The following is a 26,588-nucleotide window of genomic DNA, read 5'->3' as shown; positions in this document are numbered from 1 at the left end:
ATGTAGTGCCTTGACAATTCATTAGTTTGCACTGACATTGCACAGGTTCTACTGAGGATATAATAGGGATTAACATTTCCCATCTTATGACATTTGAAAAATCTGCTCAGGCATACATATTCAAGACCAAAGAAATAAATACCTGTGCTTTGGGGAACAAATCTCAGTCCCTTTGAAGTCAAGAGCCAAACTTCCAATGGCTTCAGTGGCAAAATAATTTAATCCTTAGTCACTTAACTACATATGAAAGAGAAAGCACAGTACAACTTACAAGTAATATTATTAATCAGTCAGATTTGGTCGGAACTTAGCTGTAATGCATATTGCTCTTTTAAGGGGAATGATTTGCACAGACAACTGCAAGGAAAAGACATAATGTTGCCAGAAGCTCGCTGTCTGATGTCAGGACAAATTTTATGTTAGCATCTATGGCTGACAATGCTGGGCCTTTTGCTGAGAAATCTATATATTCTTGTACAGGGATTGTCTTTTTAATAAAGTGTCACTGTGCTGAGGGAAGGAAATCTCTTTTAAATTCTCTTACTTTATATTGCCTTACTCTTTTTAAAATGAATTTAATATAACTGGGGGGGAGGGGTTTCCCTTCCTGAAGTCCCTCATTTTGTTATTTTGTTTATTCATATCCCTTAGGCATGTAGTAGACAGTCAGAAGTAATCAAAGAATGAATGGAAAAATGCAAATGACCATTTTAGAAGTCTTGCTATTTTCTAAATTCTATCTTGTAATTATACTTTTGTTCTGATTTTATGATAATATTACATTGTTATTTTTTCTATTTCAGTGAGGCTATGCAAAAGTGACACAGGTCTCAGTAAGAGGGAAATTTAGATGTCTTGCCTGCTAAGACCATCTAGAGAACCTTTTGCTTGTAGTGCTGAGATTTCAAATGCAGTTCCTATCTATCAGTTTTGCAATTGAACATTTGAAGTCAGTTAGCAAAATGACTTGCAATAATTGAAGAAGAAATGACAGATTTCTAGATTTCTTTATGTAACTTGACTATTCTGGAGATCATTATTCAATCTACCTTTTGTTTATCCAAGTATTGACAGTTTTCTACATAAAATACAAATTGAACACTGGAAGAAGATCAAGGGATATAAATGGATCTGCTAATCTTTCTTGGAATATAAGAGAATTCTGTTACAAAAATCTGAAATACTAAAAAATTGCATTGGTGAACAATGAATTCTAATGCATTGTGTGCCACGCAAATTTTATAATACAAAATGATACAATGAAGGTTTTATGATACAAATGAAGCCAATTATCCTGTATCAACTACCCTATGCCAGGGATAGGCAGTTATTTCGAGCGAGTTTTAGCAACCATCAAAGGCCACATGGCAGGCAACCAGGGACTGATGAATATTAATTTTCTAAATTTTTTAGGTGCCTCACGGGCCAGAGAGAATGGCCTGGTGGGCCACATCTGGCTCCCTGGAGGCAGCAATGACAGCACAGAGGGAGCAGGGGGATGCCGACTGATGGGGGTTCCCCTAGCAGCCAATAGCCGAGCTAGCAGCAAAACCGGAAGTGCACTTCTGGTGGCACTTCTGGTTTCACAGCTGGCGCTTCCAGGGGATGTATGGCTAATCTCAAGGGGCACATGTGCACCTGTGTGCACCCCCTATGCATCACCACTGACTGGCCCTTACTAAGGTGTTTGATGCAGGGGGATGATGCTGAAGTCACATACTGATTACCTCTCTCTACCTACCTGATCAAGGGGAATCCAATGCCCACTCACAGGCCAGGTACAAACATTACACATTAACTGGTATAAATAATTAGAAAGTAATCTATACTACTAAAAGAAACCTTTTCACTAATTAAACAAAAAAAGCTCAGAAATTGAAAAAAACTATTCTAGAAAATTATAAATTTTATTTTTCCTGTTATATTACCATTAAAAATGAGTATATTATAGTGTTTCCATGTAATTAAAATAAATGAAGCATATGAATTTGATCTAGGAAATATCAATTTAGTAGTGACACCTTTCTGATGGGCATTCCTTGCTTAAAAATCTTTTGACTTCAGTTCTTGGTTTTCAGCAAGGTTGATCAAAATGAAGGTATCTTCACTATTATTGTGCAAAATAAACATAAGACTCATATGTTCATCTGGGTACAGTTTAAAGTTGGGTCATCAAGAGTAAATTGGATGCTTATCTTGCTGGGATCCTATGACCCCAGCTGACTTCCTGCCCTTTGGGCAGGGGGCTGGACTCAATGATCTCCTGAGGTCCCTTCCAGCCCTAATGTCTATGAAATCTATGAAATCTATACCTATAACAGAATAGAGGTTCAGCACACAGACTAGTTTAAAAATGGCAGAACACAATTTAAGATTTGCTCCCCACCACCAAAGGGCAAATATGTGTTCCGTTTGATATTAATCTAAACTGCACGTCTTATAGAAAACCACATAACTTAGATCTATTCCAGCTGGGGCTTTTTTTAATGTCTGTACCTAGCCATATGGACACAATAGGAGGAGCAGCAACTTGCTGATCTTTGTATCCTTGCGAAGGCATGTATTTGAGTTGAAGATCTGCCTCTGAGTAAATATACAGAAAAGTTATATGAGTTATTGTTATTAATTTACACTAACATGATTTCTGCCATTGTGACATTTTTCACATCTGGATGCACTTTATATTCCTGAGGTTGGTTCTACTAATATCTCTAAAAATGCTGAGCAAAAATAAGCTAAGTTGCAGAAATATCTAGAAAAAGTTGGAATGTAACATGACCCCTCCCCACCGCAACCACTTCATTTAAATTATATATTTTTAAGCATATTTACTTACCAGATGAAGCAGGAAGATAATTTTCCACATGGTTTTGACAGTGATCATCCTTGAAGGCTTTATTAATGACCATTCATGCACTGCATACTAGGGATGAAGAAACAACACTTAAATACCAGGACAGTAAGTGCAACAGATACAAGGATAGACAAATACATACATGCAGAGGGGCTACTGGTCTGCTGTGTGATGACTTTTCTTAAGATTTTGTTGTGGCCAGATTAGAGTTTCTTGAATACAGTAGAACCTAGATACTTCCAGATTTAGGTTCTTTATAACTGTGCAAAGATGAGGGTTTTTGAAGTAATTGGATATATATAGAGAGGTGCAGCAAAAATCTGCATGGAACCTTTAATGATTTCCAGCTGACTGGAGAAATGACAGATTTTGAAGCAACGGCAATTGCAAAAAGCTCTGAAGCCTCTTTCATTTGGCTGTCCTCTACAAATTAAATAGAGTGCAAGCCACACAAATATAAATGATCCAGGTTCTGCTATGCTAGTGATGTACACAATGGAAATTCATAAGACAAACAACAGAAAGCAGATTCCCTATCCTTTTATGGCTATGACATGCAAAAAATTGCTCTTTTGTTATGATCTTAGCTTATTAGCAGGTACAGATAAGGTCCCACTTCCTCTGCAATTTTCCCTGCTCCTTTTCAGGTACTAAGTGCAGTTGGGGAAGCATAGAAAGAGAAGTTCCTACGCTCCCCTCAATTCAGTAACTGCATTAGCTCCAAAGTGGGCTGTTCAAGGCATGAAGGAAGGCTCCTCGTGTTCTCCCCACCCACTATACACCCAACAAAGAGTTGTTCTCAATCTGGCCCTTACTGATTAATGCTATTTTACAGTGTACAGAGTCCAATTACACTTATCAAAATATTTGAAATGTAATACCCTACATATGTTATTACAATACTTTCAAAATCACAAGTTGATGAGATAATTAACTTGACTGCCATGTCTACCACTTCTTAAATCCAGTTTATTCAAGATAGCCTCTTTTTAATTAGTTCTTGGCAGACTTTGTAGTTGTGACAGTAATTTTAAGCCATAGTCCTTGTGAAGTATTTCAGAAAATCTCCATATTCTTAAAGCTACAGCATATAACTTTCAGCTGGATACATTGCCCAAATGCTGTAAAACCAACTGTTATGAGTAATCTACTGAAACCAAGGATTACTCCTATATGCAAATTTTGCAGGGCCAAGCTCATAGATTCTAGATAAACTAAAATTTATTTTTCTGAATACTTCAATTCTGGCAATAATACAGATTTCTAGACAGTTTAAATATTTTAGACAGATTCTCCAGTGCGCTCTGGATGATTTTTATCATTCTAATGGTACACAGTGGCTGTAAGCCCATAGTAATTGGCTTTCTAAACTGGATTTATTTTTGTTTATGTCACCAAAGTGGGGCAAAGCAGCCAGAATATAAATGGAAAATTTGGCAATCAAAAGTACTGGAAATCTATATTCAGAAATAACAATTTCTTTTAAAGGTACAGCTAGACATAATGGCAATGTCAATAACAAACAGTATTGATATAAGCTGTTTTAATGTCTTAATGCTTCAGTTGTAACACAAGTATAGCAAAACCATTGCAACTTTTAACTGTTTCATTCAGCATTAAAGTTGCAGTGATTTATCTAATTTGTACTATTACAGAAGCATACAGATGTAGCAGTTACATCATAACAACTGAAGCTGCAGTTCCCTCCCTCTTTTTAAAATAGTTAAGGAATATAATTATCCATAGCCTCCATTTATTGATCTTTAACAGGCACCAATTGGTGACAGATCAGATGAAGCAATCTCTGAGATTACTAAACTAGTTCACTGAGAATTTAGAAACAAAATTTGGTTCCAAAATAGAATAAAAACAGACACAGAATAGTATTGCATTTTCCCAATTCATTGGTTCCTCGTGTATATTTCTTTTCCATGCACTCACCAAACACCACCACTTGCACTAATATACCTGCCTCAATAAACCTCATACTGGTAAGTATATAGCTATGTACCATTCAGATCACCAAGAATTTCCTTTCTACTGGGGCACACCAAAGCTATGGGATATGCTGGGATTTCAAGGATGCACTCGTTCACAGCATTTCTCAGACTTTCTCTGGAAATAAGATCCTCTGAATCTTTAACCACAAGGTTAATGGCCAACCTTTTGCAAATCTCTATGATCACTGGAATACATGGATTTTCCCAAAGCTCAAAGATTCCCTGGGCACATCCAGACGAGTGCACATGTGTCATATGCAGTGCTGCAGGCCTGCCACACATGGAGGCATACCCTGCACTACTAATTGGGGGTGGGGGGAGTTGACACCAGGAGATCCTGATGTCAAAAAAATCTGCAATGGAAAACTGCAGGGTTGTGCACATGGCAGGAGCATGCACTGCCTGAAACCAGAGCCTGCCTGGCCAGAGCCACACTCTGGCTGCTGGTCAGGTTCTCTGCTGTTGGATCACCACAGGTAGAGCTCCAAGAGGTCCCAAGGACTCCAGGTAAGGCTGCTGGGGCCAGCCCAGGTACTAACCCCAGCCTCTCCTACCCCACCCTATATGCCAAATCACGTGTCCCTGGGGAAATTCAAATCTATTTTTGTGGACGTTATCCAGGGGATGCTGGATAACAGAGCTTTTACTGGACTCAGATAAGGACCCTCTCACATAATTACATGTATGTGTAATCTACACATGTATACATAATTTCCTGCTATGTATAAAATCCTAAAGTAGCACCATTGAATACACTCACATTAATATGCCAGTGATGTTTTATTTCTAAGTAAAACCTCAGAGAATACCATTGTCATTTTCTACATACATTGTGGCCAAAATAAACTGTAATCACTCTGATGTTTTCTGCTATGGCATGATTGGCTTTTCACAATAATAAATCCACAATATTAAAAAATATTGTCAAATTTTATGTCGTAGTAGAAAGCGTTTCAACAAGAAACTTGCCAAGTTCCATCAGTTTGCTTCAGTCTTTTTCATTCTATTCCCTTGACCCAATTTTGACTCACTCAGATGATAACTCATTTTGATTTTAACTTACTTTGATGTCAAGTCAACTTGATTCTAAAATCCTGTTGATTTTAACTCATTTCAATGTTTCCTGGTGCAACATTCTTATATTCCAACAAATACAAAAAGTATTATTCCTGGATATTTTTGTTTTCCTGACATAGTAAGATCTGCAGTCAGTTTTAACTTCATTTCTAATTTACAAAAAAGTACTTCATTCTTCACTGCCATTTTAATTCATTCTGACCTAGGAACAAGTGGGGGACTTTTCCTGCAGCTGCACTCCCCTCCTGGACTGGCCCAAGAGGCGACTGAAGCAGCCCCTGCTGCTCTCCATCCATTCCCCAGACCAGGGTACCTAATCTGGGGAATAGGTTGCTGTTCCCCCCACTCTAATTTCAGAGACCAGAAGCTGCCTACCCTCCAGACTGCTGGTCCTCCCCCACATCACTTCAGGGTCTTCCCTTGCCACTCCATTCCCCACCAGGAACTGGAGCAGCAGAGCAGCCATTGTTCCCCATGCTTTCCCCAACCCACGATTACCCCAGTCTGGGAAAGGCCAGAAGAGCAGGAAAGAGGGGAAATTGCAGGCTGAATGCCTATAATCCTCCCTTTCCCATAAAGATTTCTAGATAGAAATCTAGAACCACTAGAAATATATGCCTGTTCACACCTATTGAAGACATTAATATCATGACGTTCCAGCAGCCTTTGCAACTCCAGAGCCTACTAAGGCTGATCCTGGCCAGATGGAGGTGGTGTACAGTCCCTTGATATCTGTGCCTAGCCAGGCAGAGAAACCCAATCCCAGCCTAGCAAAGGCAGTATGGGACCTCCACAGCCTGATCCTGGTTGGACAGAGTTGGTACAGGGCCCAATTCTGGTGTATGGGGAAGGTGCAGAGCCTGATCCAGCCCATAGACTGGCCCTGTCCTGTTCCCCTGTTCTCTGCAGCCAAAACCACGAGTACATCTCATATTTTGTATGTACACTGTATGCTATAATAATATAGATTTTTGTATGCTTAACTATAACACAGTTTATAAATGAAATAAAAATTGAAATAGTCCTAATTTAAAAAAAGAATACAAATCTATTTTTGTGGACGTTACACAAAATTTTGAAATATCAGCTATCTGTTCAGAATCAGAACAGTTTTCTTTTAAATGTCAGGATTTCTCTGAAAGCAGATAGTCCATCTCCTGATCAGCCCTATAAATGTCCTATTTCTGGAAAGTAAATTCCAGGAAATGGTGGAGCTAGAGGCAGGTAGCAAGTTAACTTTCCCTCTCATAGATCTATAAGATATATTACTTGAAGGGAAATTAACTGTCTTTTAGATTGCATCCCAAGGGAAGCAGTAGGAAAAACACAGTGCTTTCTAAGATTATTAATAGATTTTAAGGCCAGAAAGGACTATAGTGAATTGCAGCTTCTAGTATAACACAGGCCACAGGACTTCCCTAAATTAATTCCTGTGCCAAGTCCAATAGCAGTGGCTGAAATAGATGCCTTCTAGAAATATATCCAATCTTAATGTAAAATTTCCAGTAATACAATATAACACCTAACCCATCACACCTAACCCTACCTTAGTAAGTTCCAACAGTTATCTTTTAAATGTTGTATTTATTTTAATTGGAATGCATTCAGTTTCAACTTCTAAACCCTAATGAAATACTCCGTCTCCTAAATAAGTTAAATAGATTTTGTATCTCCTTGACTACCTTATTATAAAGTATGTTTCTTAATCCTTTAATCATTGTCTGAACCTCTCCACTTCGCCATGAGTACAGCCTACCCAGCTAGTGAAGGGTGAGCACATGTGTGTCAGAACAATGTTGTAAATGCTATGACAGATTTAGAATGACAGATTTTTGCAGGCAAATAATTATACTTTAATTGAATTACATTTTATTAAAAAGGATGAACATCCTATTTGTCCAGGAGTTTCATTTGTTAAGTGTTGCTAGGCAAGTATTTTGTCAGAGTTCAGTCTCGGAAGACAAAACATCCCTAAAATCGCTAATATCCCTAAAGTCTTTTGGACCAGATTTTCAGAAGTGTTCTGTCTTGGTCTACTTCAGTTTCCTCTACATTTAATAGTTAAATTCATCAATCAGTTTTTAAAATCTCATCCTTCTTGTACACAAAACAGTACATTATTTATGTAGGTTTTGTTCTTTCTCAACATATTTTCCTGATATTAAGAATTATATTCATATGCAACAAGAGCAAAGCATAAAAGAGGAGATAAAAGAATTAAAAAGGAGGTATATTCTGAACTGTAAATATGTAATTCTCAGAGGATGTCATGTTGGAAATTAAGCATTCCGGTCTGTACTACTTAATTCAATACCACGAGCCAAGGCTCTGAGAAAGTGTATTTGAGAGAAATGCTGTGTTTTCTGCCATGATCATAAGGTTTGTTGGTTTGTTGGCCTGGTTTGTTTTGTGCCAGGTGTGACCTACAACCATATCATTTACAACAAAATATGCATCATGAACTGTCAGGGGTGTCTCTCACTGCAGTTCTGTCAGTGATACCATATTGTTACTATTAACTATTAGTTGTAAACACGTTCAGCAGCAGTACATCTCGCTTAGGAAACTGGTAGCTAAAGCAGTGAGTTAGAAGTTACTCCATTGCCAATGTCTGTGCTTGTTCCTAGCCGGAAGGGTACTGGCAAAAGCCTGAATCAGAACAGCAGTAGGCTAGATAAAAGCTTGCCAGGAACCAGATACTTCCCTGTAGCTACTGCAATGAGAAAATACTTCAAAGAGCCTAGCTAAAGCATTATTATAAGAAGGGCTTAGAAGATACTCTTTAGAAAGGGACCTGAAGAAAAATGCATCAGGGTAGAGTTGCAAATATAGGTCATGTTAGCCAGTGTCTTAAGTAGAAGGGACTTGAACTCCTTTATATGTCAACTTTCCAAATGAAGGCAAATGATTACTCAGGAGAAGAATCCAGAGATGAAAAAAATGAAATGCTGAACCTAAATGGGACAGGAAGAGTGGCTTGTTTAGAGGGACTTTTGTTTTCCTCTTTGCAAAGAACTAAAGCTTCTAAATCACCCTATAAGCTTGATGAAGACCCAAAACATGAATAGCATCCATATGTCAAAGACAAGTTGCACATTTTCATAGAATCACTGAAAGTGAAGACAAAAATTAGACTACAAAGTGCAGCCTCCTCCTAATGCATTTTTCCCAAAAAGCCTGCCAGGTCAACTGATCTTCAACAGGAACTACAGGTTATCACTTTGCTGGACATTATGGCTGTATTGTAGAATTATCTGAAATAAACCTGATTTTTTCTGTTTCAAATAGATATGACCCCCTCTAGCTCTGAGCCCTACTGCTAGTTCTGATTCTTTCAGTAAAACCAATGGTACATACACTTGTTAGGGTGTTCATTACAATAGCCTTGAGTGCTTTGTGACTTGAAATCTATATCTAGAATCAATATGAATCTTTTGGGTCAAAAACTTTTCATGATCAGCAAGATGTAACCTAAGAAAATAACTAGAAAGATCACCTCCCACATCACACAAATAAAATATGGATCTAAATCTGCATAAATGAAATGATAAAGTATTGCACTTTTTGAGTAGAAGTTCTTACCTCAGTCATTTCAGATCATGCTCTATTTCTCCCACAAAGCCATCATTCAACATGCAGCACAGCCACTTCTGTCTCAGTTGCAACTGACAGCTGCAGCCTGTCTAACTTTGATAGCAGAAAGCAACATTTCTTCTCTCCAGCACCTAACTGAAACATTCAGATAAACCACAGAAAAGGGTAAGGCAAGCCAGGTAAAGGTGTAATAGAAGAAAACAGGAAGCTTATGTGTTGGAGTTTGAATCTCAGGGGTGTCTCTCACTGCTATTCTAATTTACCAGTTTGTTTAATTTCAAATACATCTATGAAACTTTATACCCAATTAGTTCCAGTAGGGCTATAAGTCCATATATTTAAATAGCCTGGATGTACAGCTTCCCTGAGAAATCTGACTTGTCTCTTTCCAGACTGCAGCACAATACCAGCTCCACTGGGGCAGCCATTAAAAGTCCTTGAAAATTAAATGGAATTTATTCAATTAAGCTAAAGAAGCACCTAAAACAAGTATTATTTTAGTAGATATGTAATTGCTTTATTTTGATGAAGTTGGAGCTTTAAAGGGAACTTCAAACTTTACCAGAATTACTGTTGTTACGAATCAAGGTAGAAAGTTGAATTTAACTCACCATTTAGAGCCCCACCTATTTTATTTTATTTGACTTTATTGTATTGGGCAGAAGCAAACTATATATAACCCTGAAAGTAAGAGCTAGAAGACAGCCATTTCAAGACTATTGACATATAAAATATTTTCTATAGCTACAAAGCCTATTCCACAGGGCTGACTTCTGTACCCTTGTGTGTCTTTTCTGAGGACTGACTGTTTCATATTGGCAATACTTCCAGGTACTCTGAAAGTCAGAAGTAGGCATGGAAAGGAAGTTCCTAGTTATTTTCCCCCAGAAAACAAAATCCAATTGTTTGCACTGAAAGAAATTAAAAGAACCAATAATAGCCTAATCCAGCAAAAAATAAATACATTGTGGCTAGGCCACTCTACTTTTTCCTCTCAAATTTTCTTTTTCCATGCCAACAGCTGTCTTCCAAGTCTCAGACTCATTTGGATGTGGGAACGGGTATTAACTGCTCTATCTTTATTGCATAAAAGAGATAGACGGACATTATTTGAGGGCTGTGTTTGGCATAAAGCAGCACTTGGACTGCTTCTCAGGATTCCTGTTTCATCCCAAGAAGCAATTTATGCTACACAACTCTCAAGAGGCTTTTTCAGCAATTAGAAATTGCTAGAGCACCTGCTTGCTTTGGTTATACCTCCCCCTCCCTTTTTTTTTAAAGCCATTCCCCTTACACTGTGTGTGGCAGAGGTTTGGGAAACGAGGGAAATGATAATAGAAGCAGTTGCCAGCATTTTGCTACCTGAAAATCTCCCAGACAGCACAAGGGAATCTCCAGGTAGTCAGTTAAACCAGATTAGTGGTTAGTTGCTACTATTAAAAACTAAAAAGGTACAATGCAGGCCTAGTTGAGTGCATAATCCTGACCTCAGAATCGAGTCCTGTCAGCATACTGAATTCTGTCCAGTTTAAACCAGCTATAACTGCATAGCATAAAAGCTTCTTGTATATGTTTGAACAGAAACAGAGTACAAAATACAAATTCCAAGGTCTGTATAAGAGTATCCTTGGGACAAATCAGCATTCAATTGCTCTATAATGTCATTTGAGTCCATAAACAGAGGGGGAAAAAGGACAATCATGATTTGTTCCATCTATTCCTGCCAGCCTGAATGACTGCTAGTTGTATTTTATAGGAAAAATATTCAAAGACAGTTTAGAGACAGAAATTCTTTCTTTCAAGATGGCCGCCGACAGGTGAAGCCCTTCTGAGCTCCTCCAGCTCAGGTCCCTTCTGCGTGTTGACGGCACAAGATGCCTGAGGGAGGCAACAATTGGGTTCGTTGCCCCGTGTGCATCGTGCCAAATAAACACACTGGGGGGAGAAGTAGACAGAGTTTATTTGAGCTCAAGTAAAAGGCACAGGGAGACTGTATGGTCTCAAATCCTGCGCCCCTACCCCTGCAACGGTGTATATTTATACCCTGGTCATTTTCTGCAGTATTTTTCCACTAGCTGGCTCCCACCCACCCGCCTTTCCCTCCTCCCTTCTCTCTCCGAGCGGTGCCCTTGCATTCCACAGATAACAGTTTTTAGGGAGTTTCAGTTTGCTTGCTACTCATCCTGTTTTCCAGTATACAGGAGGTTACAAAAAGTTCAAAGAAAGGGTTACAAAGGTTCAGCGGGGGGGGCCCTGGCTCGCCTGGGCCTAGAGCAGAGGGGCTTCATCGACACTCGTGGTCTTCCATCCCTCTGAGTTACCTAGGGTTATGCCCAGTGACACCAACATGCGCATTCCCCCTGCTCCCTGCCCCCCCTGCAAACCTTGCCTCTCCCCAGCCTGTGCTGGGAGACCCCCTCTGTCCCTACTTTCCCCACTTTCTGGGCTCCTTCCCCTGGTCTCTGTCATCCTCACTTGCCTCTGTCCCTCTCCCACCCCTGGCTGTGCTCTCCCTTTCATTCCTGCTGCCTCCCTCCTCCAGAGCCCCTTACCCTGGACTATGCCACCTCCTTCTGCCTTAGGGCTTGTCTTCAGCCCCTGAAGGACATTTCTGCCCCCCCCCCCCCCCGGGGCCAATATTGGGGCTGTTTTAGCCAGTTCCAAGCTTCAGTCCGAGGCTTTTTTTTTTCCTTGCAGCACATCCTGTGGGAGAGTTAACCCTCTCCTGCCCAGGATGGCTGCCAGTGACCAGGGCACATGGCATGGGGATGTCTCTGCAGACCTGGGTACATGGCGCGGGGATGTCATCTGCCCAGCCAACTTCTTGCTTGGTTAGGCTAAGATGGCCATCCTCAAGAGCCACAGGAACTGGTTCACTAGGGCTGGCTCTGATGATGCCCTGAAACTCTTTCACTTCTTGGTCTGGGCGTGCCTGACTCTGGAATTTGAGCATGCAGTCCTCCAGCAGACAGTACCCACTTTCCAGGCATGTGGGGCCATTCAGGGGGTGCTCTGCAGCATCGAGGGCATCCGTTTAATCCTTAAGCTGTGATACTGCTTGCCCCTTCCTGGGGTTTGAGCAGGCTGTTGTTATACTAGCTGTTTTTGTTTTTCAGACTGTGAGGGCAGGCCTTGGAAGCCATAGCCCTATTCTCTGTCTGTTGTACCTGGGCCCCTGTGTGGGCAGTGTTTTATTTTTTTGTTGGATTGTTACCCCCTTTTTCCCCTTAATAAACCTTTATAAAAAGTCAAAAGTGTTTCTTTCTCTCTTTTTTTCTCTCTGTCTCTCTTTCTTTCTTTCTCTATCCACACCAGTCTCTGGATGTGTATAGTAGGAACTTCCACAATAAATTTCCATGAAATCTAGAGGAGGGATAAGAATGAAAAGGAAACATTTGGGCATCTCCTAAAAGAAGTGAAGTACAATCCATGTTCAAGTATTTAACTTCATTCAGAATTGTTCACAATTCATAGAACTAAGTACCTGCTTCAGAAATTCAGAATAAAGGAATTCAGTATATGTTTTTAGAGTTTGATTTTTCCAGGGCTGAAAGCATGTGGACACAACAATCTTGACCTTGTTGACTTTCAGAGTACAATGCATGAACCATATGTTCTCATCTTTTATCTGGGAGGCATTTAATTAGGAATCAGTAACTGAGCTGAGTACATTAAGGGAAAATGGATTTTTTTTTTTGTTTGTGCTTTACAGCCATGTTAAAGTAATAAATGTTGGCAAGTGACTTTGTAGTTTTGTATATCATTAAGTTTGATTTCATCTGAACCTCAGTATTTGAACAAGCCCATTTTATATGAATAAAAAATAAATGAAAATCAAGTAAGTGAAAACCATATTTAAAATTCAAAATAGCAAAAATTAAAGAATATAATTATGTGCATGTTGACCAGGGAAGTTTGGTCCATGGTGTGGAATGATTTAGAACAGTTGGATATGATAAACTTTTCATTTGCAATAGAGAATCAAACTTTGTATCAAGAGCAGGTTCTAAATAGCTTAATATCTTAGCAATATTATCAATATGTTGTACACCTCTGCTTATTGTCAGAATTTCTACTTTTATAATTGAATTTCCATAAATATGTGGTATAACTGAGATCAGCTAGAGCCACTGATTAGCACTGTGACTTAATTATTACTGCTTAGCAACTGAAGAGTTTTCTATACAGTGGAAACTGGCAGGTTACAAAGGGTTTTTTTTCAGTTTTGCATCTCTTAGGGCAAGAGGCAAGGATTTCTTACAGTGAGACCACCTATGCAGTTAGGATAAAGTCTGACAAGCTTTCAAATAAAATACATTCTTCCTTAGGTCTCTAATTATAGGACGGACGAAGAATATCTTTCATTCAAAAGTTTGTCTAACTTTATCCCAATTATATATTTGGTCCAATAACATATATCACCCTATGAAAACCTTGCGTCTTGCTTAATTTTTGGACCATCATGGCTACAATATCACTTCTATTCTACCATAATATGGAGGATATCTTTTAGGTCTTCAACTTGAATGACATCTGGATGAAAGTTGTTTTCTAACTCTTCAGCTAGTTAATTAACAGTTTACTATTACTGGACTCTACTGAACTGATGGGCCATACAGAGTGTGCTTGTAACCTCTGTAAATATACTCAGAACTTTCAAGGATAGGAAGTTTATTCTCAGATTCAATTCAGTACAGTTAGAAACAATGTAACCTTCCTCAAACTGTCCGTCTTGCCCCTGAATCTGTCAAGGCCCATCTCAGGCCCCATCTACACATTACACTTAAGATATAATTGACCAGTTAATCACACTGTAAATGTCCATGTGTTGTCTTAGCTGGACATTTGCATTGTGAGGTGGGGTCTTTTGCAGGTTCACCCTTTTGACTGGACAGTTTGACCCCAGGTGTCAAATGCTGATGGTGCAAACCCTCTCTTTGCCCACCACTCTTGATGTTTATGTATTGAAGAAGAGGAAAGTTTCTAATTCCTCTGCATCATGATTTGTTTGGTCAAATGATATTCCTTGGGGTTCTGCCCCCCAACACCCCATCCCAGTGCCAACCCAATGCAAATAATAATCAGGTAAGTAGAGCAGCTAGTCCACTGTGGCAGGGACACCACCACAAATAGAAAATTACCTTATGGATGAGAATAGAGAGAAGCACGGAGCTGGTGGGACATCACGAAGGACCAGAGGCACGGTGGGAGAGAGACCACCAGAGGATGGGCTGCATCAAGCCCACAAGTGGAAAAGCTGAAGTGTCCTCAGTGGTTAATGGGGGAGCTGGTGCATGCACCCACACCAGTGTGAGCACACTTTATGGTGGCATACCGATGCCAGTTTGTTGGCTGGTCCTCTGAGGAGGTAGTAAAAACCCCTCTGGACTACAGTTAGGGAGGACGAGAAGTGGGTCCTTTGGAAGGCCCAGAGAGGCCAAGATCAATTGGCAGGCCCAATGGAGGCAAATGTTGGCAGCCCTGGGAGGCGGCATGCCCAAACAATGCTGGCTAGGCAGAGCCTGAATTCTTACCTGGGACAGAACCATGGATCCCAGATGCAACTGGTGTGGAGTGGAACACCGGTGAGCCTGGGGAGGGAAAGAGCAGAAGCCATCAGATACTGTGAGTCAATACAGGGAAAAAAGGGAGAGCACCTGGGAGCAAGACAACCAGGGGCAAACAGAGAGACAAGTCAGGCTGATGTGAAGTGTGAAGCCAGATGGTACACCATCCAAATTGGACTGTGAACATATAAAGGCTAAAGTCTGTACCACAGCAAGCTGACTTTGTCTCAGCTGTGGCCAAGAAACAACATCTTTGGTTGGCGCAAGGTGGGGTGTAGGGGAGGTAGAGCCCCAATATAGGAGGCTGGGCAGGAGTGCCGAAGGAGGGAACCAGGGAAGGCAGGACTTAAAAACATTCTCCCAACAATAATCAATACCAACAAGATGTGGCAGGAGAGAATCCCTGGGGAGCTTTCAAGGTATCTCCCCAGATGACAAGCTGTAAACCCAAAAGGAGACAGTGGCACCTGAAAGGCCAGAAATTATGGAGTACACTAGTGAAAGACATGGGAGGTTACATGCACCCACAATGTCTTCAAGTACTTAGTGTGCCCTACATCCAAGCCAGAAGCCTCAGTTAATCTATGTCCAGAGGCAATCTGGCTACTTCTGTGCAAAGTCCTATTCCCCTGATTGAGGTTTCCCTATACCATCCATAAATAAATGAATCTCCCAATCTTTCAGGTTCTTAAGGATGGTGGGGGAAGAAACTTCTTTTCTCTCCCCCAATCCACTCATGGTTAGATGTCTTATTTTCTTTTCCAGGTTGGCAAGTGCTTCTCACTCCTCCACTGGCTCATCAGCAGCTCTGGATCCCCTTCCCATCACTCTCCAGGTAAGTTTGCAACCAGTCCCTTCCACTTGCCCCTACCAGGGCATGTCACTCTGGAAGCTGGCTTATTCTCTCCCTGGTTTCCTCTTCTGGTCTCCTCCCTTGTCAGCACTGAGAGCATCTTTATGATTTCTCCTGGCCCCCACCTGGCCAGCCAGAGCCAGCACATGCTGATAAAGCATGGTGGGAGCAGCACCAGGGTTTCCCCCAGTTGTCTGGCCATTGGGAGTGCTAGTAAGTCCCAGAATTGAAGTTCACTTCCAGGTTTCTGGTGACCATGGTGGCTTATGTCTTGCCACCACACACACCTTAAGTTGTCACCTAGCCACACATTCAATCAATTAATGGTATGATGAAAAAGAAGAATGAGCTACAAAGTTATTCCACAAAATAACATATTTAATGATTTCTTTGTCTCCATTTTCCTAAGCAGAGATCAACACAGTCACCCCCCGCTGGGACCCCCTCAGGCCTCAGGTGAGGCACACTTAGGCCAAGGGTTAGTGAGGAACGAGTTAGGGAACTTCTGGAGGGACTGGATGTATTCAAGTCAGCTGGTCCAGATGATCTCCACCCTAGAGTACTGAGAGAATTGGCTGAGGTCATAGCAGGACCTCTGGCACGGCTTTACAAGCACTCATGGTGCTCTGGTGTGGTGCCGGAGGACTTGAAGAAGGCCAATGTGGTTCCCATCTTCAGAAAGGGGAAGAAGGAGGACCCAGGAAACTATAGGCCAGTTAGTCTTACCTCGATCCTGGGTAAGCTTTTTGAGAAAATTATTCTGGCACATATCCACGAGGGGCCAGCAGGGAAGGTCATGCTTAGGGGCAACCAACACAGGTTCATTAGTGGCAGGTCCTGTCAGACCAACCTGATGGCCTTCTATGACCAGATCACCAAATCCTTAGATGCAGGGGCAGCAGTGGACATAGTCTTCCTGGACTTTCAGAAGGCCTTCGACACTGTCTCTCACCCTGTTCTCATTAAGAAACTGGGGACTGTGGTGTCGACACCCACACAGTCAATTGGGTCGCCAACTGGCTGGAGGGCCACACCCAGAGAGTAGTAGTGGATGGGTCTTTTTTGACCTGGAGGGATGTGGGCAGTGGGGTTCTGCAGGGCTCAGTCCTCAGGCCCACACTGTTCAACATCTTCATCAGTGACTTGGACGAGGGGGTAAAAAGCACCCTGTTCAAATTTGCTGATGACACTAAGATTCAGGGGAATGTGGGCATGCTAGAAGGGAGGAATAGGCTGCAATCGGACCTAGACAGGTTACAGGGGTGGGCGGATGAGAATAGGATAGGGCACTTCTAGTGATAGGAGCTTGTTTCTTCCTGTTGCAGGAGGAGCCCATGATTGGGCTCCCCCTGCATCACCAATAATGTTTGATGGGATCTGATTCATGATCCCACAATCATGTTTCCTGCCATGCATGTGTGGTATACAGAAGGTGCAATTGTGTGGATCATGCATTAGATTCCTATCACATCTTTACCTACACCTGTAGAGGGCTCTTAACTATAATGAAAAGAGAGCAAGTGTTGGGAGAAATTTAACCAACAGATGTGGCCTCTTTGTTGGGATAACAGTGGAAGAATACAAGGCCTTGAAGCAATTAGCTTGATATATGCTCAAGAAGGAGCTGAGGGGAAAGTTAAAATCACAAGCGAAAACTATACTAGGGAGTATCTGATGAATGGAATTTTTGTGTTGAGAATTAAACTCTAATGGTAATTTCCAAATTGTTCAAATATGCTGTATTCATAAATTCAAATTGTCTTCATTAAAAAGTGGTTTTAGACTATGTATCCCACCATTGACTACATATCCCCACCATAACATAAAATAGATGCTTTATCTTTAATTCTTTCCTTTTTTGGTTGAGTTGTCTTTGCTTTCAGCTCAGAATTAGTCATCTAATACACATAAGGATTGCTGAACCTTAGGCCATGGAAAGCATCACATCTAAATTATACTCTTGGGCATTCTGAGTTTAGTCTTTGACTCTTTAGTGATTATTTTTAGAAAATCCAGAGTCTTCTTGGTGCCTTCCAAATGTTTAAAAGGGATGGGCTCTTCTCTAAGGAGCTCACAGGAATAAAAAGAAAGAACGGGTCATAGTATCTACTGCCTTCACAACTGATTCCTGCCACTAGAAAAGATGAGGAAACTTCAGCTGACAACTAGTTTTTGCCCTGCAAAATGACCTTGTGCAGATCATATTTGACCAATCTGACACACATGAAGTTGATTGGAATCGCTCACTTAATACTGGATTGCAAAAAGGAGTATCTCTTAGTTCTAACTCTTGTTTCCTTTTCCTTTAAATTTTACGTACTGGAGAAGATTGACTCAGTGAATAGCCTTGTATGTTACTTGACCAATATTTTGTTTTAACAAGATTTAGTTGATATTTAAATTAAATCTGTATGTAGATCTGGATGACTGGAGAGAACTGATATCGCTGTTTGAAACTCTTCCTAATGCCTCTTCCCTGTGTTTATTTTTTTAAAACCAACCCAAGTGTTAATCAGAAATAGGTCAAAATAATATAATTGCTTAAAAACTTTCCTTATTCATAGGCGCATTTTTCCCAAAAAATCAGCCCTTCAAAATTAAAGTGCATGTTCTATATGGGGAAAGTGACTTCGTCATTGGAATTGAAACATAGGGATCCTGTAACAGATATATAGGGATGGGTTACTGGCTGCGCAGTCTCTGCTTCTCATCATGGCTCAACTAGGGGTGGACTGTAAGCCCCACAATTAAGTTTAATGCTTTGGCAGCAGTTATGACAGGGTTAAAACCAGCTTTAGGCTGAACAGCTCCACAGCTCCAGTCACAGCTCAGCCATGGGTTGAGGATCTCCTGAAGTCAGCCATGACTCTGGAATACTGTATTGTTTTTCCTTCATTCTGCCTTGCCAAAACAAATTATTGGGGTGTTATTGGGGATTTTTTCTTCTTTTTTCAAATTTATATTTATTTAAGAAAAAAGTCTCTAAATTTTCCTCCCAGAATTCTTAAGTTAATAAAAGAGAAGTTTAACTTCAAATGTGACTGTTAAGAAAACAAGCCATGGATGATGAGAGAAAACTCTGATGTCTGATAGTCTATGTAATGCACTGCATAACAATGAAATACCCCATAACCCATAACATATCTTTAACGCTCTAAGGGTAAACAATTTATAATGTTCTGATATAAAACCCTTGTCAGTTTTTGTACTCATTCTTTGTAGCTAGTTAGGACCTTTATTATACACAGAAGTTTTATTGATGTTCATAAGACAATGAGAAATGTAAACCTGAGAGCTTGAATTAATTAAGATATGCTATGGTTAGGTTGGGTTCATTTTTCATTTTTCTTCCTATTTTTTTTAAGCTTCATGGCTTTATATAAGTTTTCGTTAGCAGAATGTCTTTTATATTAATTGGAATTTGCTTTCCATTTAATAGAATAACTTCCTATTTAAGATACTACCATATATAGAAGAAAAATATGGTGATGCCACCACAGTGCAGTATGATTACAAGTGAAAGATGTTGTCTACTAGGATGGCAATTTTATAAACTTCTTCCAAGAAAATTATTATGCATAAACTATAACCTTCACCCAACCACTCACACAGACACACAAGTATACAAAAATATGAACTGTTTTTGACTGCTATGGGCAAGGTGATTCTCTCTCCTCCACCCCCCCCCACTACACTCCATGTTCTCATCTGAATAATATCAGCATGATTAAAGCCTACATGAATGAGTGAGTGACTAAAATGTTACAGTAATTAGATGCTTAGTATGGAATTTTTCATGTGAATTTTATTGGCCTTTATTATGGGCAGTAAATGTGTGGAAGCTAAGAGCTAAAACTTTATGTGTAGACATAATGTAAAATAACGATTACAAAAATCCACAATAACAAACAAGAAATTATGGGTAAGCACTCTCATTAACACAGAAAATGCCTAGCTCAAAACACTATAATGCACACCATATTAGGGAATGATAATAATCTCTGTGGATGCATTGAGACTTAGATGGATGTTTGGTTCCCTGGGGACAATTAGCACTAGCACACCTTGCACCGCCACTAGTTGACCCCAGGGAACACCTGTGCCATGCACACGCTGGTGTGTGGCAAGTTACCCTGGGTAAGGAAGGGGAAGCTGGAGCCAGCACTGGGCTGACCCCAGCAGCCTTCCTCGGGTTCTGGGGCCTCCCAAGGCTGCAGCAGTGGTGATCCTGCCACATGGAGCCTGATTGGCGGTGGAGTGTGACTCCAGCCAAACAGGCTCCAGCTTCGGGCTACATAAACTGCTGTCATGTACATTGCCCAATTTTTTCCTTGGTTTGACTTTACTGTGATATCTAACAGGGATGAGAGACTGAGAGCCTAGCGTCAGTTTGGCTCAGGGACAAATTCAGGAGGGGAAACTATGGGGCTTCAGGTCAATCCAGTGCCTTCCTATGGCAGGCAGACTTGTTGTCTATGTAGCCTCAATGAGGCTACAGCTCAACCCCAAGCACTCTTTTGGGGACACATCTTGTTGATTCTGTGGCATTGGGGTTGCTGTTATGATTGGGCCACTCTTCAGTTCCTGTGTGTTTCAGTCTGTATCTGGATATGGCAGCACTGAGCAAAATAGGTGGGTCTCCTGAGAAACATTAATCCAGGATTGGATTTATTGTTGTCAAAGCAAAGGACACATTTCTTGTGTTTTGCTAGTACCATATGTTCTAACAGTTTGCTGAGATCTCATATATACATCAGATACTGAATTCTCCCTGCACCTACTCACATTGTCAAGAAGACACAACAGCAAACGTTATAAGCATATTGCATGCCCCCACCTTTATGTATGCTATTCTATGCTAAGACTTTGATCTTTCCTTCCTAATTGGAATACGTGGCACTCATCTTTTGAATATGACCACTTCTACAAATTATCAAGATGTTTTTTATTTGATTTTAGACCACTAATCCAAATTATAAAAATCATCTTGAATTTAAGTTTTCCAAAGTGTCTGCAACCTCTGCCCCATCTTAGCGTCATCTACAAGTTTTATATGAGTAAAAAAAATATATGTGTACTCTGTTCCACCATGCAAATTGTTTATGAAGTTATTGAATGGCACCAGACACCAGATGGACCTACTGAATCTCATTACATGTGTCCTCCTGATCTTACAGCAAACTATTAATACTTATTCTTGAAGTAATTTTGATTATGGGTAAATAACACATAAAAGCCTTTTGAAAGAAGGCAGGTGCATCTATTTTTGCACGGTTGTTATGGTGCGGTCATTTAGTATTTGTTACTGCACAGTCTCGGCAGCACACAGGTCAATCCCAATCCTGCTACACAGTAGCAATGAGCTACTGTGCAGTAGCATTGGCATCTCAGTTTGTTTCCACTGACGCTACCGAGACATATCAGGTGATATAGATGCTCCTGTCATAAGCTATTTTTAGCATGCCGTTGTACTGAAGCACAAGTGTTAGAATTAGAAAAACAAATAGATTTGGTTTATGTATAAAGCCATGGGAAATGCAGAATTCACTGCTTATACAATCCAAATGATGCTTTTGTAGTCCGGGTGTACATGGGTTTGTACTTCCCTCTCCGATTGAGGGTATTATTGACAGGGCAGTGTGCTGTGGAGGGACACAACAGCCCAGTGGCCACCTCCATCCCCTATAGAGTCAGGTCCAGTCAATCAATTACTTAACTATATACAGATTTATTATTACAACAAATCCATTAAGGGGAAGGACATGTATTTTATATATATATATGTACAAATTTACAAAACAATAAACCCTTATTATATGTGTGTGTGTGTGTGTATACACACACACAGATATACACACACCCAATTATCATTTAAAATACAGATGAACAATAGAGCAAACCAGACCAAAGGATATTGATTGGGCAACCTCATAACTCTATTCATTTACAAACTATTAGTTCAAATTATTCACATAAACTGTAAGGCACAGTCCACAAATATAAATCAGCAGTCCTTAGACTACCTGGGTGCCCTCCAGGGCAGGGGCCCCACTCCCAAAGTACCACAACAGGAAAGGAGGTGGGGAGAAAGAAAAAGGAGAGGAAGACCCCAAAGACTCCTAAGCTCCCCCACTATCACCCAGGAGAGACCCACATGGTGACCCTTCACAACCCTTGCGGAGTCCCTCCCCTGTGGGGGACCCTCTCTTCAGGATAACTTACAACTTTGCAGTCCCAGAGGGTTGCCTCTCATTCTCCAGGTCAAGCTCTGTTCCCTGCTGGGTTTTTCTGCTGCCTGACTGCTGCCACCATCCCGGCTTAGGGCGATGTGCACTGCTGTGCGTAGTGAGTGCTTTGCCTTGTGCTGGGGGTTAGAGGCTTGGACAGTACTGTGCAGCACTGGGGCTTGGTCTGTTCCTGAACCCTCATCTGCACTGAGCTGCTGCCCTGTGTCAGCAGCTATAGACCTGAACCACCTCAAGCGGCTCCTAGGGTCTTTCATCCTCCATGCAGCACCTCCTGCACTGAGCTCCCAGCCTCATTTTGGGAGTTGAGGACCTGAGCTCCCCAGGGACTCCAAAGATCCTGCTCTGTGCACCAGCCTGTGCACCGTGTCTCTGGCTGCACACCCAAAGTTGAAGACCTGAGCTGCCTCACGCAGCTCCCAAGGTCTAGATGCCATGTGCCATCCTGTGCACCGAGAGCCTAACCGCTGGGGCTGTGCCACGCTCCCCACTGATAGAAATCTTCAGGGGCTCTTCCTGGACTACTGCTTTGCCCTGCTAAGCAGCCCTCCTCCACTCTTCTAAGCCACTCTTGTCTCTTCCCTGTCCCTGAAGCATCTGCCCCTTATGCTGGGCACCCAGCTCCTTTTATACACTCCAGGGCTCTGCCCCTGAAGTCATCAGACCTGACAGTCTGCAGTCTTCAATCAGGTCCAGGAGGAGCTCTTCTCCTCCCACCCCCTCAGGAAAGGGGTGTGATGTTATTTCTTTTGCTGCCTCCTGATTGGTAGATGGGCTTCACCAATCAAAACAACAGGATCCCAAGCCTGGGATTCAAACCAAGCCCTGAAAGTTAAGTCTGCTACACTTTAATGCTGGTGTCTCAAAATGATCTTCTTACAAATAATGAATTATTCAGTAGTAAAAAGAAAGCTTGTCTCAGTCTACTATAAGAATTAGAGATTCCGTATAACATGTTAAAAAGATTTATCTTGAATTTCTGTTTCCAGAAGTCATCAGAATGCTATAGCTTATAAGTTTGCTCTCCTTTTAGAAAAGACAGCAAATGGAAATGGTATATATTTATAACATGGTAGATGGAAAATAAACCTTATCCTATTTTGGAGTTTCTCGTAATAATCAATAAAATTCGTAAAGATTATAGTCTGTTCTAATTTTAATCTGTCAGTTTTAAAAGTGTACATCAGAACGGAAGGGGAGTTTGGGGGGGATTGGGGGAGGAGGGGGGGGTTTAACATTCCAGGCACCTTTTCCTTGGAATTACTGCTGAGCTCATATATAATAAAATATGTCTCTAAGAGGTACAAAATAAGTTTGATAAGGAACACAGGAGCCAAAAGGTCCTGGTTCCAGATAAACCTACATTTCAATTATTTTTGACATACCAGCAAATTGTCTGAATATTTCAGAAAATTGCAAGTACTGGGAAACATTTCACACTGAAAATTCACAGCTTTTATACTTGATGAAATATAATCAGTGGCAATCCTATAACTCAAATGCAAATTATTAAATTTCCCAAAAAGGATAATGGTTTCTTCATTTATGATAATAGCCTGCTTCAAAATGTTCTCTCTATACCTGAAGCTGCAAGTAGGCAGGATCACCTGAGATTACATTCCTTCTCACATGATTTTTTATATTTTTTGAAGCAAGACACCAGAATAAATGATTATTTAAATACACAGACAAATACATGAGGGAGACATAAGAAGAAAAAAAATCAGCCATGAAGTGAATGGCCCCTTTTGATAAATACAATACATTGCATTCTTAAAGGATGAAATTCACTTTAACCTGAAAGCCCAAGTAATCACTATATGAGGGGAAATGGTCTGGAAAGATACAATCACACTCTTCACACTAGAAGAAAGGGCTGCAGGACTATTTTCCCTGCAGCCACTGTTTTGGCCTATGTCAAGCTACAGATTGGAGCACCCATTATATTCCCACTGTGCCTTTTGAGGGTTTTTGTAGTTTGCCAATTTGTTAACTGGCTTCCTCCTTCCATGTCCTACAACAGTTTTTTTCCAGGACCAGATTCAGAGAGCTTTCTAAATTTCTAAGCTTCCTTTTTTATGCTGGTCATTGACTCATCCTTTATGCAATACAGCCTAAGATTTAGTTTAGATTACACTTTTTGGTTACTTTATTCTGAGGTGTTCATATCCTTCTGCCCTTTAACAGTCACCGTTTCTGTGATGGATACATACAAATGAGAATCAAGAGAGAATGAAGAAATGTAATTGCTTATGAAACAAGATCAGGACATAAACCCAGAGCACTGAAAGTAAGGACAGTGAAATATCCCAATGCATCACTGGAACAAGTTCTTCAGTATAGACAGATCAGTTCCATCTAGTCAACCAAGCACTGTCCTTACCTTTACCTCAGCAGCCCCAACAACCAAGCTGGGCAGAATTTGACTCACTGAACGTTGATGTTCTCATGATGACTATATGTAAAAAATAGAAGCACGACATCCATTAGTTTAGGAAATTTCAGTTGTCAAGAAGTATTTTGGGGGTTTTTTTCTTTTGGAGGGCTGAAAGCTGTTTGTTTCACCATTCTAGCCTTTTGCTTTTTTCCTCTTTTATTTCTTTTACGCTTCCTTAAATGTGTACTTTGTGAAGAAATCAATAGTGCACTGCTATAAGACATCTTTTAAACACTGCAGCTCAATGTTTTCCTACAAAGCTCTGTTGATCCTTATAGTATTTGTTATATATCTGATGCTGCGGATATGTAATCCCCACTATTACATTTAAAATTAAAGTGACAGTTGTTCTCTGATAATGTCACAGAAGTCTTTATATCAGTGTTTGGATGTAGGTTGCTTTTGATCAACAGTGATACAATGAAACAGGGAGTATTAAGTAGGGTAAAGAGTCTTCCTTGTTTTCTCTTGGCGACTAGTTAGAAATGATTTGTTCAGTTCAGAGGGCTTCTTTTTCCCCTATTGCAAATTTACAATGCTGTACACATTTAAACACAGGATAGACTTGTACCAATTACACACTGTCATGCCAGGACACACTGTACTAGAATTTTTAATTATATATAAAGAGACAGGCCTTATAACCAGCCTTGGTTACAGTCAAGCTAATCCAGTGTGATCTCACTGAGTTCCGTTTCTATAGACACATGCTCCACCCTGGAAAATGCTCACTGGAGACTGATTTCTTGCTCTGTTGCAAATAAGGATTAGTTCAATATCATGTGACTGAGAACGAAAGATGAGTGAGTAGCTAATTTACCACCACTTTCTGAACAGCAGATCATGGCTGGCTGCCTGGTGGTTGGCCAACAGATCAACCTGCTATAGGAGTGCATGAGGTTGACCTAGTGCCTGTGCAGGACTTAGAATATATTTCCATCTGAGCATAAATTTGCATAAGACTGCATGCAATTGACCTGTAGCCCAGTCAGGACACCCTAGACAACAGGTCTGCCTGCCATAGGAATGCACTGAATTGACCTGATGCCCCAAATTTTACCCAGCCATAGTTTCCTCCCTGATTTTGTCCCTGACCCAGACTGATATTTAGGAATTTAATGTTCATCTAAGGGAAAGGAAGCTTAATCTGTCACAAAATTTTCCTGTTCCAACTTAATCCTCCATAAAAGCTGCCCCTCCCCACCCACTTCAATGTCTCACCCAAACCCATGCAACATCCACCTCTGTCTGACTCCTTTTGAGCTCTGCCTTTGTACCTCATTGGGAGGAGGTCCAGGATCAAGCCCCATGCACCCACAATCCCTGGTACCTCTCTGCCACCTATACCAAGAGCCAGATGTTACACTGCATTTCACTGACACAAGGGGTTCCAGAGAGCCAATCCTACAAGTAGGGGGGGTAGGGTCAGAAGGGACCTTGTAGATCTTCAAGTCCAACCCCCTGCCTGGGCAGAAGAAAAACTGGGCTCAAATGATTCCAGCCAGGTAGGCATCAAGCCTCCTCTTAAAGACCCCCAGGGCAGAAGCCAGCACCACTTCCCTTGGAAGTTGGTTCCAGATCCTAGCTCCCCTACTTGTGAAGTAGTTCTTGTGGATGTCTTATCCAAACCTACTCTCCAACAACTTGTGGCCGTTATTCCTTGTTATACCAGGGGGTGCTAGGGGAAACAAAGTCTCTCCCAAACCCTTCTGCTCCCCCCAGTGAGTTTATAGACAGTCACCAGGTCCTCACTCAGCCTTCTCTTGTGAAGGCTGAACAGGTTCAGGTCCCGCAGTCTCTCATTGTAGGGTCTGTCCTACTGTCCCCGGATCATACAGGTGGCCCTCCTCTGTATCCTCTCAACGTTGTCCACATTCCTCCTGAAATGGGGTACACAGAACTGGACCAAGTATTCCAGCTGTGGCCTGATCAGTGTCACGTAGAGGGGGAGGATCAGCTCC

This window comes from Crocodylus siamensis, chromosome 2 (genome assembly GCF_052110815.1).
Source record: "Crocodylus siamensis isolate JL-2025a chromosome 2, ASM5211081v1, whole genome shotgun sequence".
NCBI classification, from domain to species: Eukaryota; Metazoa; Chordata; order Crocodylia; family Crocodylidae; genus Crocodylus; species Crocodylus siamensis.
This window is presented reverse-complemented; position numbering follows the sequence as displayed.